Raw genomic sequence first — 14,446 nt, forward strand, 5'->3', positions numbered from 1 at the left:
TTCGATGACGAGAGGCGGTTGATGTGCATGTAAGCGTAGCATATCAAACACGAATAGCACGAAGCGTTCGTACTTAGGTGCCAAAGTCGCAGTATGGCCGCAGGTGGCGATCATATGTTTTTGTAGCCACCACTGGTTTGCAGCAATGCGAATATGGCTAACTGAGAGCGTTTTGCTGTAGCCCCAGTGGCGCAATTGGTTAGCGCACGGTACTTATAAGGCAGTAGCCGTGAGCAATGCCGGGGTTGTGAGTTCGAGCCTCACCTGGGGCATACTTTTATTTCGTAGCAGCTGTCTCTGACAGCATCAGGAGGCTACATTTCAGATGTATCAGCTATGTCAGCAAGATTAATGTGTATTATGTGCGCTAGTTGCGTCTTCCTCGGTAGTATAGTGGTTAGTATCCCCGCCTGTCACGCGGGAGACCGGGGTTCGATTCCCCGCCGGGGAGACGCGATTTTTATCTCACAAACCTGCTCGAGTGGTGCGCGTGTGGGACGGAAGAGCATTAACTTGCTGCAAAATCTTAAAAAATGATGCATCTTAGGAAGTAGTTCTCGCATTCTTCACACTTCAGAATTACTGGGTTTGCTTTTGAGGCTGAATCAATGCCCCCAGCCGACTCTCTAGGCGTAATAATCGAGCCCGACACAATCAGGAAAAGAAATAATTTTAGCAGAGCGTGGTTTCGATCCACGGACCTCTGGGTTATGGGCCCAGCACGCTTCCACTGCGCCACTCTGCTGTGTGGGGGTATACTGGCTCTTCGTCACATCACGTGGGACACTTGGGCAGTGTTGTCTGCGTCGCTTTCACACGCCTACATTTGATTGCGTACATCTCCTACAGCTCTCAGCTTGACTTGTCTCGACTTTGCTCGACTGACGCTACGCTGACGCTTGCACGCAGCGATATTTACCACGATCGCCTCGACATGCAGCTGCGAGATGCACAGGAGTAACAAAGCACTGCACGATGCGGCGACATACGAAATCCACTGCCCAGCTACGCGTTGGCAACTAACAAAATGCCGACCCTGCCAGGATTCGAACCTGGAATCTTCTGATCCGTAGTCAGACGCGTTATCCGTTGCGCCACAGGGCCAGTGGCAGCATTCCTCGCTACAAGGCAAGTGCAATTCGCTAAGAAACGTGTTCTCCAGGGCTCATCAAGCTCCCAAGGAAGGCACCACTCGTCCAGCTGCGTGGTCGCGGTGCGCCTGCAGAGCTTGGAGCTTGCCACACATCTGCGCTCGCTGTTCGACAGGTAGCACGAGGCAAGGCGCGCGTTTTTCTGCATTTTTTCGATGACGAGAGGCGGTTGATGTGCATGTAAGCGTAGCATATCAAACACGAATAGCACGAAGCGTTCGTACTTAGGTGCCAAAGTCGCAGTATGGCCGCAGGTGGCGATCATATGTTTTTGTAGCCACCACTGGTTTGCAGCAATGCGAATATGGCTAACTGAGAGCGTTTTGCTGTAGCCCCAGTGGCGCAATTGGTTAGCGCACGGTACTTATAAGGCAGTAGCCGTGAGCAATGCCGGGGTTGTGAGTTCGAGCCTCACCTGGGGCATACTTTTATTTCGTAGCAGCTGTCTCTGACAGCATCAGGAGGCTACATTTCAGATGTATCAGCTATGTCAGCAAGATTAATGTGTATTATGTGCGCTAGTTGCGTCTTCCTCGGTAGTATAGTGGTTAGTATCCCCGCCTGTCACGCGGGAGACCGGGGTTCGATTCCCCGCCGGGGAGACGCGATTTTTATCTCACAAACCTGCTCGAGTGGTGCGCGTGTGGGACGGAAGAGCATTAACTTGCTGCAAAATCTTAAAAAATGATGCATCTTAGGAAGTAGTTCTCGCATTCTTCACACTTCAGAATTACTGGGTTTGCTTTTGAGGCTGAATCAATGCCCCCAGCCGACTCTCTAGGCGTAATAATCGAGCCCGACACAATCAGGAAAAGAAATAATTTTAGCAGAGCGTGGTTTCGATCCACGGACCTCTGGGTTATGGGCCCAGCACGCTTCCACTGCGCCACTCTGCTGTGTGGGGGTATACTGGCTCTTCGTCACATCACGTGGGACACTTGGGCAGTGTTGTCTGCGTCGCTTTCACACGCCTACATTTGATTGCGTACATCTCCTACAGCTCTCAGCTTGACTTGTCTCGACTTTGCTCGACTGACGCTACGCTGACGCTTGCACGCAGCGATATTTACCACGATCGCCTCGACATGCAGCTGCGAGATGCACAGGAGTAACAAAGCACTGCACGATGCGGCGACATACGAAATCCACTGCCCAGCTACGCGTTGGCAACTAACAAAATGCCGACCCTGCCAGGATTCGAACCTGGAATCTTCTGATCCGTAGTCAGACGCGTTATCCGTTGCGCCACAGGGCCAGTGGCAGCATTCCTCGCTACAAGGCAAGTGCAATTCGCTAAGAAACGTGTTCTCCAGGGCTCATCAAGCTCCCAAGGAAGGCACCACTCGTCCAGCTGCGTGGTCGCGGTGCGCCTGCAGAGCTTGGAGCTTGCCACACATCTGCGCTCGCTGTTCGACAGGTAGCACGAGGCAAGGCGCGCGTTTTTCTGCATTTTTTCGATGACGAGAGGCGGTTGATGTGCATGTAAGCGTAGCATATCAAACACGAATAGCACGAAGCGTTCGTACTTAGGTGCCAAAGTCGCAGTATGGCCGCAGGTGGCGATCATATGTTTTTGTAGCCACCACTGGTTTGCAGCAATGCGAATATGGCTAACTGAGAGCGTTTTGCTGTAGCCCCAGTGGCGCAATTGGTTAGCGCACGGTACTTATAAGGCAGTAGCCGTGAGCAATGCCGGGGTTGTGAGTTCGAGCCTCACCTGGGGCATACTTTTATTTCGTAGCAGCTGTCTCTGACAGCATCAGGAGGCTACATTTCAGATGTATCAGCTATGTCAGCAAGATTAATGTGTATTATGTGCGCTAGTTGCGTCTTCCTCGGTAGTATAGTGGTTAGTATCCCCGCCTGTCACGCGGGAGACCGGGGTTCGATTCCCCGCCGGGGAGACGCGATTTTTATCTCACAAACCTGCTCGAGTGGTGCGCGTGTGGGACGGAAGAGCATTAACTTGCTGCAAAATCTTAAAAAATGATGCATCTTAGGAAGTAGTTCTCGCATTCTTCACACTTCAGAATTACTGGGTTTGCTTTTGAGGCTGAATCAATGCCCCCAGCCGACTCTCTAGGCGTAATAATCGAGCCCGACACAATCAGGAAAAGAAATAATTTTAGCAGAGCGTGGTTTCGATCCACGGACCTCTGGGTTATGGGCCCAGCACGCTTCCACTGCGCCACTCTGCTGTGTGGGGGTATACTGGCTCTTCGTCACATCACGTGGGACACTTGGGCAGTGTTGTCTGCGTCGCTTTCACACGCCTACATTTGATTGCGTACATCTCCTACAGCTCTCAGCTTGACTTGTCTCGACTTTGCTCGACTGACGCTACGCTGACGCTTGCACGCAGCGATATTTACCACGATCGCCTCGACATGCAGCTGCGAGATGCACAGGAGTAACAAAGCACTGCACGATGCGGCGACATACGAAATCCACTGCCCAGCTACGCGTTGGCAACTAACAAAATGCCGACCCTGCCAGGATTCGAACCTGGAATCTTCTGATCCGTAGTCAGACGCGTTATCCGTTGCGCCACAGGGCCAGTGGCAGCATTCCTCGCTACAAGGCAAGTGCAATTCGCTAAGAAACGTGTTCTCCAGGGCTCATCAAGCTCCCAAGGAAGGCACCACTCGTCCAGCTGCGTGGTCGCGGTGCGCCTGCAGAGCTTGGAGCTTGCCACACATCTGCGCTCGCTGTTCGACAGGTAGCACGAGGCAAGGCGCGCGTTTTTCTGCATTTTTTCGATGACGAGAGGCGGTTGATGTGCATGTAAGCGTAGCATATCAAACACGAATAGCACGAAGCGTTCGTACTTAGGTGCCAAAGTCGCAGTATGGCCGCAGGTGGCGATCATATGTTTTTGTAGCCACCACTGGTTTGCAGCAATGCGAATATGGCTAACTGAGAGCGTTTTGCTGTAGCCCCAGTGGCGCAATTGGTTAGCGCACGGTACTTATAAGGCAGTAGCCGTGAGCAATGCCGGGGTTGTGAGTTCGAGCCTCACCTGGGGCATACTTTTATTTCGTAGCAGCTGTCTCTGACAGCATCAGGAGGCTACATTTCAGATGTATCAGCTATGTCAGCAAGATTAATGTGTATTATGTGCGCTAGTTGCGTCTTCCTCGGTAGTATAGTGGTTAGTATCCCCGCCTGTCACGCGGGAGACCGGGGTTCGATTCCCCGCCGGGGAGACGCGATTTTTATCTCACAAACCTGCTCGAGTGGTGCGCGTGTGGGACGGAAGAGCATTAACTTGCTGCAAAATCTTAAAAAATGATGCATCTTAGGAAGTAGTTCTCGCATTCTTCACACTTCAGAATTACTGGGTTTGCTTTTGAGGCTGAATCAATGCCCCCAGCCGACTCTCTAGGCGTAATAATCGAGCCCGACACAATCAGGAAAAGAAATAATTTTAGCAGAGCGTGGTTTCGATCCACGGACCTCTGGGTTATGGGCCCAGCACGCTTCCACTGCGCCACTCTGCTGTGTGGGGGTATACTGGCTCTTCGTCACATCACGTGGGACACTTGGGCAGTGTTGTCTGCGTCGCTTTCACACGCCTACATTTGATTGCGTACATCTCCTACAGCTCTCAGCTTGACTTGTCTCGACTTTGCTCGACTGACGCTACGCTGACGCTTGCACGCAGCGATATTTACCACGATCGCCTCGACATGCAGCTGCGAGATGCACAGGAGTAACAAAGCACTGCACGATGCGGCGACATACGAAATCCACTGCCCAGCTACGCGTTGGCAACTAACAAAATGCCGACCCTGCCAGGATTCGAACCTGGAATCTTCTGATCCGTAGTCAGACGCGTTATCCGTTGCGCCACAGGGCCAGTGGCAGCATTCCTCGCTACAAGGCAAGTGCAATTCGCTAAGAAACGTGTTCTCCAGGGCTCATCAAGCTCCCAAGGAAGGCACCACTCGTCCAGCTGCGTGGTCGCGGTGCGCCTGCAGAGCTTGGAGCTTGCCACACATCTGCGCTCGCTGTTCGACAGGTAGCACGAGGCAAGGCGCGCGTTTTTCTGCATTTTTTCGATGACGAGAGGCGGTTGATGTGCATGTAAGCGTAGCATATCAAACACGAATAGCACGAAGCGTTCGTACTTAGGTGCCAAAGTCGCAGTATGGCCGCAGGTGGCGATCATATGTTTTTGTAGCCACCACTGGTTTGCAGCAATGCGAATATGGCTAACTGAGAGCGTTTTGCTGTAGCCCCAGTGGCGCAATTGGTTAGCGCACGGTACTTATAAGGCAGTAGCCGTGAGCAATGCCGGGGTTGTGAGTTCGAGCCTCACCTGGGGCATACTTTTATTTCGTAGCAGCTGTCTCTGACAGCATCAGGAGGCTACATTTCAGATGTATCAGCTATGTCAGCAAGATTAATGTGTATTATGTGCGCTAGTTGCGTCTTCCTCGGTAGTATAGTGGTTAGTATCCCCGCCTGTCACGCGGGAGACCGGGGTTCGATTCCCCGCCGGGGAGACGCGATTTTTATCTCACAAACCTGCTCGAGTGGTGCGCGTGTGGGACGGAAGAGCATTAACTTGCTGCAAAATCTTAAAAAATGATGCATCTTAGGAAGTAGTTCTCGCATTCTTCACACTTCAGAATTACTGGGTTTGCTTTTGAGGCTGAATCAATGCCCCCAGCCGACTCTCTAGGCGTAATAATCGAGCCCGACACAATCAGGAAAAGAAATAATTTTAGCAGAGCGTGGTTTCGATCCACGGACCTCTGGGTTATGGGCCCAGCACGCTTCCACTGCGCCACTCTGCTGTGTGGGGGTATACTGGCTCTTCGTCACATCACGTGGGACACTTGGGCAGTGTTGTCTGCGTCGCTTTCACACGCCTACATTTGATTGCGTACATCTCCTACAGCTCTCAGCTTGACTTGTCTCGACTTTGCTCGACTGACGCTACGCTGACGCTTGCACGCAGCGATATTTACCACGATCGCCTCGACATGCAGCTGCGAGATGCACAGGAGTAACAAAGCACTGCACGATGCGGCGACATACGAAATCCACTGCCCAGCTACGCGTTGGCAACTAACAAAATGCCGACCCTGCCAGGATTCGAACCTGGAATCTTCTGATCCGTAGTCAGACGCGTTATCCGTTGCGCCACAGGGCCAGTGGCAGCATTCCTCGCTACAAGGCAAGTGCAATTCGCTAAGAAACGTGTTCTCCAGGGCTCATCAAGCTCCCAAGGAAGGCACCACTCGTCCAGCTGCGTGGTCGCGGTGCGCCTGCAGAGCTTGGAGCTTGCCACACATCTGCGCTCGCTGTTCGACAGGTAGCACGAGGCAAGGCGCGCGTTTTTCTGCATTTTTTCGATGACGAGAGGCGGTTGATGTGCATGTAAGCGTAGCATATCAAACACGAATAGCACGAAGCGTTCGTACTTAGGTGCCAAAGTCGCAGTATGGCCGCAGGTGGCGATCATATGTTTTTGTAGCCACCACTGGTTTGCAGCAATGCGAATATGGCTAACTGAGAGCGTTTTGCTGTAGCCCCAGTGGCGCAATTGGTTAGCGCACGGTACTTATAAGGCAGTAGCCGTGAGCAATGCCGGGGTTGTGAGTTCGAGCCTCACCTGGGGCATACTTTTATTTCGTAGCAGCTGTCTCTGACAGCATCAGGAGGCTACATTTCAGATGTATCAGCTATGTCAGCAAGATTAATGTGTATTATGTGCGCTAGTTGCGTCTTCCTCGGTAGTATAGTGGTTAGTATCCCCGCCTGTCACGCGGGAGACCGGGGTTCGATTCCCCGCCGGGGAGACGCGATTTTTATCTCACAAACCTGCTCGAGTGGTGCGCGTGTGGGACGGAAGAGCATTAACTTGCTGCAAAATCTTAAAAAATGATGCATCTTAGGAAGTAGTTCTCGCATTCTTCACACTTCAGAATTACTGGGTTTGCTTTTGAGGCTGAATCAATGCCCCCAGCCGACTCTCTAGGCGTAATAATCGAGCCCGACACAATCAGGAAAAGAAATAATTTTAGCAGAGCGTGGTTTCGATCCACGGACCTCTGGGTTATGGGCCCAGCACGCTTCCACTGCGCCACTCTGCTGTGTGGGGGTATACTGGCTCTTCGTCACATCACGTGGGACACTTGGGCAGTGTTGTCTGCGTCGCTTTCACACGCCTACATTTGATTGCGTACATCTCCTACAGCTCTCAGCTTGACTTGTCTCGACTTTGCTCGACTGACGCTACGCTGACGCTTGCACGCAGCGATATTTACCACGATCGCCTCGACATGCAGCTGCGAGATGCACAGGAGTAACAAAGCACTGCACGATGCGGCGACATACGAAATCCACTGCCCAGCTACGCGTTGGCAACTAACAAAATGCCGACCCTGCCAGGATTCGAACCTGGAATCTTCTGATCCGTAGTCAGACGCGTTATCCGTTGCGCCACAGGGCCAGTGGCAGCATTCCTCGCTACAAGGCAAGTGCAATTCGCTAAGAAACGTGTTCTCCAGGGCTCATCAAGCTCCCAAGGAAGGCACCACTCGTCCAGCTGCGTGGTCGCGGTGCGCCTGCAGAGCTTGGAGCTTGCCACACATCTGCGCTCGCTGTTCGACAGGTAGCACGAGGCAAGGCGCGCGTTTTTCTGCATTTTTTCGATGACGAGAGGCGGTTGATGTGCATGTAAGCGTAGCATATCAAACACGAATAGCACGAAGCGTTCGTACTTAGGTGCCAAAGTCGCAGTATGGCCGCAGGTGGCGATCATATGTTTTTGTAGCCACCACTGGTTTGCAGCAATGCGAATATGGCTAACTGAGAGCGTTTTGCTGTAGCCCCAGTGGCGCAATTGGTTAGCGCACGGTACTTATAAGGCAGTAGCCGTGAGCAATGCCGGGGTTGTGAGTTCGAGCCTCACCTGGGGCATACTTTTATTTCGTAGCAGCTGTCTCTGACAGCATCAGGAGGCTACATTTCAGATGTATCAGCTATGTCAGCAAGATTAATGTGTATTATGTGCGCTAGTTGCGTCTTCCTCGGTAGTATAGTGGTTAGTATCCCCGCCTGTCACGCGGGAGACCGGGGTTCGATTCCCCGCCGGGGAGACGCGATTTTTATCTCACAAACCTGCTCGAGTGGTGCGCGTGTGGGACGGAAGAGCATTAACTTGCTGCAAAATCTTAAAAAATGATGCATCTTAGGAAGTAGTTCTCGCATTCTTCACACTTCAGAATTACTGGGTTTGCTTTTGAGGCTGAATCAATGCCCCCAGCCGACTCTCTAGGCGTAATAATCGAGCCCGACACAATCAGGAAAAGAAATAATTTTAGCAGAGCGTGGTTTCGATCCACGGACCTCTGGGTTATGGGCCCAGCACGCTTCCACTGCGCCACTCTGCTGTGTGGGGGTATACTGGCTCTTCGTCACATCACGTGGGACACTTGGGCAGTGTTGTCTGCGTCGCTTTCACACGCCTACATTTGATTGCGTACATCTCCTACAGCTCTCAGCTTGACTTGTCTCGACTTTGCTCGACTGACGCTACGCTGACGCTTGCACGCAGCGATATTTACCACGATCGCCTCGACATGCAGCTGCGAGATGCACAGGAGTAACAAAGCACTGCACGATGCGGCGACATACGAAATCCACTGCCCAGCTACGCGTTGGCAACTAACAAAATGCCGACCCTGCCAGGATTCGAACCTGGAATCTTCTGATCCGTAGTCAGACGCGTTATCCGTTGCGCCACAGGGCCAGTGGCAGCATTCCTCGCTACAAGGCAAGTGCAATTCGCTAAGAAACGTGTTCTCCAGGGCTCATCAAGCTCCCAAGGAAGGCACCACTCGTCCAGCTGCGTGGTCGCGGTGCGCCTGCAGAGCTTGGAGCTTGCCACACATCTGCGCTCGCTGTTCGACAGGTAGCACGAGGCAAGGCGCGCGTTTTTCTGCATTTTTTCGATGACGAGAGGCGGTTGATGTGCATGTAAGCGTAGCATATCAAACACGAATAGCACGAAGCGTTCGTACTTAGGTGCCAAAGTCGCAGTATGGCCGCAGGTGGCGATCATATGTTTTTGTAGCCACCACTGGTTTGCAGCAATGCGAATATGGCTAACTGAGAGCGTTTTGCTGTAGCCCCAGTGGCGCAATTGGTTAGCGCACGGTACTTATAAGGCAGTAGCCGTGAGCAATGCCGGGGTTGTGAGTTCGAGCCTCACCTGGGGCATACTTTTATTTCGTAGCAGCTGTCTCTGACAGCATCAGGAGGCTACATTTCAGATGTATCAGCTATGTCAGCAAGATTAATGTGTATTATGTGCGCTAGTTGCGTCTTCCTCGGTAGTATAGTGGTTAGTATCCCCGCCTGTCACGCGGGAGACCGGGGTTCGATTCCCCGCCGGGGAGACGCGATTTTTATCTCACAAACCTGCTCGAGTGGTGCGCGTGTGGGACGGAAGAGCATTAACTTGCTGCAAAATCTTAAAAAATGATGCATCTTAGGAAGTAGTTCTCGCATTCTTCACACTTCAGAATTACTGGGTTTGCTTTTGAGGCTGAATCAATGCCCCCAGCCGACTCTCTAGGCGTAATAATCGAGCCCGACACAATCAGGAAAAGAAATAATTTTAGCAGAGCGTGGTTTCGATCCACGGACCTCTGGGTTATGGGCCCAGCACGCTTCCACTGCGCCACTCTGCTGTGTGGGGGTATACTGGCTCTTCGTCACATCACGTGGGACACTTGGGCAGTGTTGTCTGCGTCGCTTTCACACGCCTACATTTGATTGCGTACATCTCCTACAGCTCTCAGCTTGACTTGTCTCGACTTTGCTCGACTGACGCTACGCTGACGCTTGCACGCAGCGATATTTACCACGATCGCCTCGACATGCAGCTGCGAGATGCACAGGAGTAACAAAGCACTGCACGATGCGGCGACATACGAAATCCACTGCCCAGCTACGCGTTGGCAACTAACAAAATGCCGACCCTGCCAGGATTCGAACCTGGAATCTTCTGATCCGTAGTCAGACGCGTTATCCGTTGCGCCACAGGGCCAGTGGCAGCATTCCTCGCTACAAGGCAAGTGCAATTCGCTAAGAAACGTGTTCTCCAGGGCTCATCAAGCTCCCAAGGAAGGCACCACTCGTCCAGCTGCGTGGTCGCGGTGCGCCTGCAGAGCTTGGAGCTTGCCACACATCTGCGCTCGCTGTTCGACAGGTAGCACGAGGCAAGGCGCGCGTTTTTCTGCATTTTTTCGATGACGAGAGGCGGTTGATGTGCATGTAAGCGTAGCATATCAAACACGAATAGCACGAAGCGTTCGTACTTAGGTGCCAAAGTCGCAGTATGGCCGCAGGTGGCGATCATATGTTTTTGTAGCCACCACTGGTTTGCAGCAATGCGAATATGGCTAACTGAGAGCGTTTTGCTGTAGCCCCAGTGGCGCAATTGGTTAGCGCACGGTACTTATAAGGCAGTAGCCGTGAGCAATGCCGGGGTTGTGAGTTCGAGCCTCACCTGGGGCATACTTTTATTTCGTAGCAGCTGTCTCTGACAGCATCAGGAGGCTACATTTCAGATGTATCAGCTATGTCAGCAAGATTAATGTGTATTATGTGCGCTAGTTGCGTCTTCCTCGGTAGTATAGTGGTTAGTATCCCCGCCTGTCACGCGGGAGACCGGGGTTCGATTCCCCGCCGGGGAGACGCGATTTTTATCTCACAAACCTGCTCGAGTGGTGCGCGTGTGGGACGGAAGAGCATTAACTTGCTGCAAAATCTTAAAAAATGATGCATCTTAGGAAGTAGTTCTCGCATTCTTCACACTTCAGAATTACTGGGTTTGCTTTTGAGGCTGAATCAATGCCCCCAGCCGACTCTCTAGGCGTAATAATCGAGCCCGACACAATCAGGAAAAGAAATAATTTTAGCAGAGCGTGGTTTCGATCCACGGACCTCTGGGTTATGGGCCCAGCACGCTTCCACTGCGCCACTCTGCTGTGTGGGGGTATACTGGCTCTTCGTCACATCACGTGGGACACTTGGGCAGTGTTGTCTGCGTCGCTTTCACACGCCTACATTTGATTGCGTACATCTCCTACAGCTCTCAGCTTGACTTGTCTCGACTTTGCTCGACTGACGCTACGCTGACGCTTGCACGCAGCGATATTTACCACGATCGCCTCGACATGCAGCTGCGAGATGCACAGGAGTAACAAAGCACTGCACGATGCGGCGACATACGAAATCCACTGCCCAGCTACGCGTTGGCAACTAACAAAATGCCGACCCTGCCAGGATTCGAACCTGGAATCTTCTGATCCGTAGTCAGACGCGTTATCCGTTGCGCCACAGGGCCAGTGGCAGCATTCCTCGCTACAAGGCAAGTGCAATTCGCTAAGAAACGTGTTCTCCAGGGCTCATCAAGCTCCCAAGGAAGGCACCACTCGTCCAGCTGCGTGGTCGCGGTGCGCCTGCAGAGCTTGGAGCTTGCCACACATCTGCGCTCGCTGTTCGACAGGTAGCACGAGGCAAGGCGCGCGTTTTTCTGCATTTTTTCGATGACGAGAGGCGGTTGATGTGCATGTAAGCGTAGCATATCAAACACGAATAGCACGAAGCGTTCGTACTTAGGTGCCAAAGTCGCAGTATGGCCGCAGGTGGCGATCATATGTTTTTGTAGCCACCACTGGTTTGCAGCAATGCGAATATGGCTAACTGAGAGCGTTTTGCTGTAGCCCCAGTGGCGCAATTGGTTAGCGCACGGTACTTATAAGGCAGTAGCCGTGAGCAATGCCGGGGTTGTGAGTTCGAGCCTCACCTGGGGCATACTTTTATTTCGTAGCAGCTGTCTCTGACAGCATCAGGAGGCTACATTTCAGATGTATCAGCTATGTCAGCAAGATTAATGTGTATTATGTGCGCTAGTTGCGTCTTCCTCGGTAGTATAGTGGTTAGTATCCCCGCCTGTCACGCGGGAGACCGGGGTTCGATTCCCCGCCGGGGAGACGCGATTTTTATCTCACAAACCTGCTCGAGTGGTGCGCGTGTGGGACGGAAGAGCATTAACTTGCTGCAAAATCTTAAAAAATGATGCATCTTAGGAAGTAGTTCTCGCATTCTTCACACTTCAGAATTACTGGGTTTGCTTTTGAGGCTGAATCAATGCCCCCAGCCGACTCTCTAGGCGTAATAATCGAGCCCGACACAATCAGGAAAAGAAATAATTTTAGCAGAGCGTGGTTTCGATCCACGGACCTCTGGGTTATGGGCCCAGCACGCTTCCACTGCGCCACTCTGCTGTGTGGGGGTATACTGGCTCTTCGTCACATCACGTGGGACACTTGGGCAGTGTTGTCTGCGTCGCTTTCGCACGCCTACATTTGATTGCGTACATCTCCTACAGCTCTCAGCTTGACTTGTCTCGACTTTGCTCGACTGACGCTACGCTGACGCTTGCACGCAGCGATATTTACCACGATCGCCTCGACATGCAGCTGCGAGATGCACAGGAGTAACAAAGCACTGCACGATGCGGCGACATACGAAATCCACTGCCCAGCTACGCGTTGGCAACTAACAAAATGCCGACCCTGCCAGGATTCGAACCTGGAATCTTCTGATCCGTAGTCAGACGCGTTATCCGTTGCGCCACAGGGCCAGTGGCAGCATTTCTCGCTACAAGGCAAGTGCAATTCGCTAAGAAACGTGTTCTCCAGGGCTCATCAAGCTCCCAAGGAAGGCACCACTCGTCCAGCTGCGTGGTCGCGGTGCGCCTGCAGAGCTTGGAGCTTGCCACACATCTGCGCTCGCTGTTCGACAGGTAGCACGAGGCAAGGCGCGCGTTTTTCTGCATTTTTTCGATGACGAGAGGCGGTTGATGTGCATGTAAGCGTAGCATATCAAACACGAATAGCACGAAGCGTTCGTACTTAGGTGCCAAAGTCGCAGTATGGCCGCAGGTGGCGATCATATGTTTTTGTAGCCACCACTGGTTTGCAGCAATGCGAATATGGCTAACTGAGAGCGTTTTGCTGTAGCCCCAGTGGCGCAATTGGTTAGCGCACGGTACTTATAAGGCAGTAGCCGTGAGCAATGCCGGGGTTGTGAGTTCGAGCCTCACCTGGGGCATACTTTTATTTCGTAGCAGCTGTCTCTGACAGCATCAGGAGGCTACATTTCAGATGTATCAGCTATGTCAGCAAGATTAATGTGTATTATGTGCGCTAGTTGCGTCTTCCTCGGTAGTATAGTGGTTAGTATCCCCGCCTGTCACGCGGGAGACCGGGGTTCGATTCCCCGCCGGGGAGACGCGATTTTTATCTCACAAACCTGCTCGAGTGGTGCGCGTGTGGGACGGAAGAGCATTAACTTGCTGCAAAATCTTAAAAAATGATGCATCTTAGGAAGTAGTTCTCGCATTCTTCACACTTCAGAATTACTGGGTTTGCTTTTGAGGCTGAATCAATGCCCCCAGCCGACTCTCTAGGCGTAATAATCGAGCCCGACACAATCAGGAAAAGAAATAATTTTAGCAGAGCGTGGTTTCGATCCACGGACCTCTGGGTTATGGGCCCAGCACGCTTCCACTGCGCCACTCTGCTGTGTGGGGGTATACTGGCTCTTCGTCACATCACGTGGGACACTTGGGCAGTGTTGTCTGCGTCGCTTTCACACGCCTACATTTGATTGCGTACATCTCCTACAGCTCTCAGCTTGACTTGTCTCGACTTTGCTCGACTGACGCTACGCTGACGCTTGCACGCAGCGATATTTACCACGATCGCCTCGACATGCAGCTGCGAGATGCACAGGAGTAACAAAGCACTGCACGATGCGGCGACATACGAAATCCACTGCCCAGCTACGCGTTGGCAACTAACAAAATGCCGACCCTGCCAGGATTCGAACCTGGAATCTTCTGATCCGTAGTCAGACGCGTTATCCGTTGCGCCACAGGGCCAGTGGCAGCATTCCTCGCTACAAGGCAAGTGCAATTCGCTAAGAAACGTGTTCTCCAGGGCTCATCAAGCTCCCAAGGAAGGCACCACTCGTCCAGCTGCGTGGTCGCGGTGCGCCTGCAGAGCTTGGAGCTTGCCACACATCTGCGCTCGCTGTTCGACAGGTAGCACGAGGCAAGGCGCGCGTTTTTCTGCATTTTTTCGATGACGAGAGGCGGTTGATGTGCATGTAAGCGTAGCATATCAAACACGAATAGCACGAAGCGTTCGTACTTAGGTGCCAAAGTCGCAGTATGGCCGCAGGTGGCGATCATATGTTTTTGT

The 14,446-nt window shown here is 52.4% G+C and overlaps 44 non-coding genes across 44 annotated transcripts; 22 read left to right on the plus strand and 22 right to left on the minus strand.

Annotated features, from left to right (window-relative positions):
- The first annotated feature begins 180 nt into the window (after positions 1-180).
- On the plus strand, positions 181-272 carry Trnai-uau (transfer RNA isoleucine (anticodon UAU)). Its single transcript is given in 2 exon segments — positions 181-218; positions 237-272. It is a non-coding gene; the product is annotated as a tRNA-Ile (tRNA).
- A 107-nt stretch (positions 273-379) lies between these two features.
- Trnad-guc (transfer RNA aspartic acid (anticodon GUC)) lies at positions 380-451 on the plus strand. The gene has a single exon. It is a non-coding gene; the product is annotated as a tRNA-Asp (tRNA).
- A 222-nt stretch (positions 452-673) lies between these two features.
- On the minus strand, positions 674-745 carry Trnam-cau (transfer RNA methionine (anticodon CAU)). The gene has a single exon. It is a non-coding gene; the product is annotated as a tRNA-Met (tRNA).
- A 286-nt stretch (positions 746-1,031) lies between these two features.
- On the minus strand, positions 1,032-1,104 carry Trnar-acg (transfer RNA arginine (anticodon ACG)). Its single transcript has one exon. It is a non-coding gene; the product is annotated as a tRNA-Arg (tRNA).
- Positions 1,105-1,482: 378 nt separating this feature from the next.
- Positions 1,483-1,574, plus strand: Trnai-uau (transfer RNA isoleucine (anticodon UAU)). Its single transcript is given in 2 exon segments — positions 1,483-1,520; positions 1,539-1,574. It is a non-coding gene; the product is annotated as a tRNA-Ile (tRNA).
- Positions 1,575-1,681: 107 nt separating this feature from the next.
- Positions 1,682-1,753, plus strand: Trnad-guc (transfer RNA aspartic acid (anticodon GUC)). The gene has a single exon. It is a non-coding gene; the product is annotated as a tRNA-Asp (tRNA).
- Positions 1,754-1,975: 222 nt separating this feature from the next.
- Positions 1,976-2,047, minus strand: Trnam-cau (transfer RNA methionine (anticodon CAU)). The gene has a single exon. It is a non-coding gene; the product is annotated as a tRNA-Met (tRNA).
- A 286-nt stretch (positions 2,048-2,333) lies between these two features.
- Trnar-acg (transfer RNA arginine (anticodon ACG)) lies at positions 2,334-2,406 on the minus strand. The gene has a single exon. It is a non-coding gene; the product is annotated as a tRNA-Arg (tRNA).
- A 378-nt stretch (positions 2,407-2,784) lies between these two features.
- Positions 2,785-2,876, plus strand: Trnai-uau (transfer RNA isoleucine (anticodon UAU)). Its single transcript is given in 2 exon segments — positions 2,785-2,822; positions 2,841-2,876. It is a non-coding gene; the product is annotated as a tRNA-Ile (tRNA).
- A 107-nt stretch (positions 2,877-2,983) lies between these two features.
- On the plus strand, positions 2,984-3,055 carry Trnad-guc (transfer RNA aspartic acid (anticodon GUC)). Its single transcript has one exon. It is a non-coding gene; the product is annotated as a tRNA-Asp (tRNA).
- Positions 3,056-3,277: 222 nt separating this feature from the next.
- Trnam-cau (transfer RNA methionine (anticodon CAU)) lies at positions 3,278-3,349 on the minus strand. Its single transcript has one exon. It is a non-coding gene; the product is annotated as a tRNA-Met (tRNA).
- A 286-nt stretch (positions 3,350-3,635) lies between these two features.
- On the minus strand, positions 3,636-3,708 carry Trnar-acg (transfer RNA arginine (anticodon ACG)). Its single transcript has one exon. It is a non-coding gene; the product is annotated as a tRNA-Arg (tRNA).
- A 378-nt stretch (positions 3,709-4,086) lies between these two features.
- Trnai-uau (transfer RNA isoleucine (anticodon UAU)) lies at positions 4,087-4,178 on the plus strand. Its single transcript is given in 2 exon segments — positions 4,087-4,124; positions 4,143-4,178. It is a non-coding gene; the product is annotated as a tRNA-Ile (tRNA).
- A 107-nt stretch (positions 4,179-4,285) lies between these two features.
- Positions 4,286-4,357, plus strand: Trnad-guc (transfer RNA aspartic acid (anticodon GUC)). The gene has a single exon. It is a non-coding gene; the product is annotated as a tRNA-Asp (tRNA).
- Positions 4,358-4,579: 222 nt separating this feature from the next.
- Trnam-cau (transfer RNA methionine (anticodon CAU)) lies at positions 4,580-4,651 on the minus strand. Its single transcript has one exon. It is a non-coding gene; the product is annotated as a tRNA-Met (tRNA).
- A 286-nt stretch (positions 4,652-4,937) lies between these two features.
- On the minus strand, positions 4,938-5,010 carry Trnar-acg (transfer RNA arginine (anticodon ACG)). Its single transcript has one exon. It is a non-coding gene; the product is annotated as a tRNA-Arg (tRNA).
- Positions 5,011-5,388: 378 nt separating this feature from the next.
- On the plus strand, positions 5,389-5,480 carry Trnai-uau (transfer RNA isoleucine (anticodon UAU)). The gene is given in 2 exon segments: positions 5,389-5,426; positions 5,445-5,480. It is a non-coding gene; the product is annotated as a tRNA-Ile (tRNA).
- A 107-nt stretch (positions 5,481-5,587) lies between these two features.
- On the plus strand, positions 5,588-5,659 carry Trnad-guc (transfer RNA aspartic acid (anticodon GUC)). The gene has a single exon. It is a non-coding gene; the product is annotated as a tRNA-Asp (tRNA).
- A 222-nt stretch (positions 5,660-5,881) lies between these two features.
- Positions 5,882-5,953, minus strand: Trnam-cau (transfer RNA methionine (anticodon CAU)). The gene has a single exon. It is a non-coding gene; the product is annotated as a tRNA-Met (tRNA).
- Positions 5,954-6,239: 286 nt separating this feature from the next.
- Positions 6,240-6,312, minus strand: Trnar-acg (transfer RNA arginine (anticodon ACG)). The gene has a single exon. It is a non-coding gene; the product is annotated as a tRNA-Arg (tRNA).
- A 378-nt stretch (positions 6,313-6,690) lies between these two features.
- Trnai-uau (transfer RNA isoleucine (anticodon UAU)) lies at positions 6,691-6,782 on the plus strand. Its single transcript is given in 2 exon segments — positions 6,691-6,728; positions 6,747-6,782. It is a non-coding gene; the product is annotated as a tRNA-Ile (tRNA).
- A 107-nt stretch (positions 6,783-6,889) lies between these two features.
- Trnad-guc (transfer RNA aspartic acid (anticodon GUC)) lies at positions 6,890-6,961 on the plus strand. Its single transcript has one exon. It is a non-coding gene; the product is annotated as a tRNA-Asp (tRNA).
- A 222-nt stretch (positions 6,962-7,183) lies between these two features.
- On the minus strand, positions 7,184-7,255 carry Trnam-cau (transfer RNA methionine (anticodon CAU)). The gene has a single exon. It is a non-coding gene; the product is annotated as a tRNA-Met (tRNA).
- A 286-nt stretch (positions 7,256-7,541) lies between these two features.
- Positions 7,542-7,614, minus strand: Trnar-acg (transfer RNA arginine (anticodon ACG)). The gene has a single exon. It is a non-coding gene; the product is annotated as a tRNA-Arg (tRNA).
- A 378-nt stretch (positions 7,615-7,992) lies between these two features.
- Positions 7,993-8,084, plus strand: Trnai-uau (transfer RNA isoleucine (anticodon UAU)). Its single transcript is given in 2 exon segments — positions 7,993-8,030; positions 8,049-8,084. It is a non-coding gene; the product is annotated as a tRNA-Ile (tRNA).
- Positions 8,085-8,191: 107 nt separating this feature from the next.
- Positions 8,192-8,263, plus strand: Trnad-guc (transfer RNA aspartic acid (anticodon GUC)). Its single transcript has one exon. It is a non-coding gene; the product is annotated as a tRNA-Asp (tRNA).
- A 222-nt stretch (positions 8,264-8,485) lies between these two features.
- Trnam-cau (transfer RNA methionine (anticodon CAU)) lies at positions 8,486-8,557 on the minus strand. Its single transcript has one exon. It is a non-coding gene; the product is annotated as a tRNA-Met (tRNA).
- A 286-nt stretch (positions 8,558-8,843) lies between these two features.
- On the minus strand, positions 8,844-8,916 carry Trnar-acg (transfer RNA arginine (anticodon ACG)). Its single transcript has one exon. It is a non-coding gene; the product is annotated as a tRNA-Arg (tRNA).
- A 378-nt stretch (positions 8,917-9,294) lies between these two features.
- Positions 9,295-9,386, plus strand: Trnai-uau (transfer RNA isoleucine (anticodon UAU)). Its single transcript is given in 2 exon segments — positions 9,295-9,332; positions 9,351-9,386. It is a non-coding gene; the product is annotated as a tRNA-Ile (tRNA).
- Positions 9,387-9,493: 107 nt separating this feature from the next.
- Positions 9,494-9,565, plus strand: Trnad-guc (transfer RNA aspartic acid (anticodon GUC)). The gene has a single exon. It is a non-coding gene; the product is annotated as a tRNA-Asp (tRNA).
- A 222-nt stretch (positions 9,566-9,787) lies between these two features.
- Trnam-cau (transfer RNA methionine (anticodon CAU)) lies at positions 9,788-9,859 on the minus strand. The gene has a single exon. It is a non-coding gene; the product is annotated as a tRNA-Met (tRNA).
- A 286-nt stretch (positions 9,860-10,145) lies between these two features.
- Trnar-acg (transfer RNA arginine (anticodon ACG)) lies at positions 10,146-10,218 on the minus strand. The gene has a single exon. It is a non-coding gene; the product is annotated as a tRNA-Arg (tRNA).
- A 378-nt stretch (positions 10,219-10,596) lies between these two features.
- On the plus strand, positions 10,597-10,688 carry Trnai-uau (transfer RNA isoleucine (anticodon UAU)). The gene is given in 2 exon segments: positions 10,597-10,634; positions 10,653-10,688. It is a non-coding gene; the product is annotated as a tRNA-Ile (tRNA).
- Positions 10,689-10,795: 107 nt separating this feature from the next.
- Positions 10,796-10,867, plus strand: Trnad-guc (transfer RNA aspartic acid (anticodon GUC)). Its single transcript has one exon. It is a non-coding gene; the product is annotated as a tRNA-Asp (tRNA).
- Positions 10,868-11,089: 222 nt separating this feature from the next.
- Positions 11,090-11,161, minus strand: Trnam-cau (transfer RNA methionine (anticodon CAU)). Its single transcript has one exon. It is a non-coding gene; the product is annotated as a tRNA-Met (tRNA).
- A 286-nt stretch (positions 11,162-11,447) lies between these two features.
- On the minus strand, positions 11,448-11,520 carry Trnar-acg (transfer RNA arginine (anticodon ACG)). Its single transcript has one exon. It is a non-coding gene; the product is annotated as a tRNA-Arg (tRNA).
- Positions 11,521-11,898: 378 nt separating this feature from the next.
- On the plus strand, positions 11,899-11,990 carry Trnai-uau (transfer RNA isoleucine (anticodon UAU)). The gene is given in 2 exon segments: positions 11,899-11,936; positions 11,955-11,990. It is a non-coding gene; the product is annotated as a tRNA-Ile (tRNA).
- A 107-nt stretch (positions 11,991-12,097) lies between these two features.
- Positions 12,098-12,169, plus strand: Trnad-guc (transfer RNA aspartic acid (anticodon GUC)). The gene has a single exon. It is a non-coding gene; the product is annotated as a tRNA-Asp (tRNA).
- Positions 12,170-12,391: 222 nt separating this feature from the next.
- Positions 12,392-12,463, minus strand: Trnam-cau (transfer RNA methionine (anticodon CAU)). Its single transcript has one exon. It is a non-coding gene; the product is annotated as a tRNA-Met (tRNA).
- A 286-nt stretch (positions 12,464-12,749) lies between these two features.
- Positions 12,750-12,822, minus strand: Trnar-acg (transfer RNA arginine (anticodon ACG)). The gene has a single exon. It is a non-coding gene; the product is annotated as a tRNA-Arg (tRNA).
- Positions 12,823-13,200: 378 nt separating this feature from the next.
- Positions 13,201-13,292, plus strand: Trnai-uau (transfer RNA isoleucine (anticodon UAU)). Its single transcript is given in 2 exon segments — positions 13,201-13,238; positions 13,257-13,292. It is a non-coding gene; the product is annotated as a tRNA-Ile (tRNA).
- Positions 13,293-13,399: 107 nt separating this feature from the next.
- On the plus strand, positions 13,400-13,471 carry Trnad-guc (transfer RNA aspartic acid (anticodon GUC)). The gene has a single exon. It is a non-coding gene; the product is annotated as a tRNA-Asp (tRNA).
- A 222-nt stretch (positions 13,472-13,693) lies between these two features.
- Positions 13,694-13,765, minus strand: Trnam-cau (transfer RNA methionine (anticodon CAU)). Its single transcript has one exon. It is a non-coding gene; the product is annotated as a tRNA-Met (tRNA).
- A 286-nt stretch (positions 13,766-14,051) lies between these two features.
- On the minus strand, positions 14,052-14,124 carry Trnar-acg (transfer RNA arginine (anticodon ACG)). The gene has a single exon. It is a non-coding gene; the product is annotated as a tRNA-Arg (tRNA).
- Between the last annotated feature and the right edge of the window lie 322 nt (positions 14,125-14,446).

Source organism: Schistocerca nitens, unplaced genomic scaffold (assembly GCF_023898315.1).
Source record: "Schistocerca nitens isolate TAMUIC-IGC-003100 unplaced genomic scaffold, iqSchNite1.1 HiC_scaffold_280, whole genome shotgun sequence".
NCBI lineage: Eukaryota > Metazoa > Arthropoda > Insecta > Orthoptera > Acrididae > Schistocerca > Schistocerca nitens.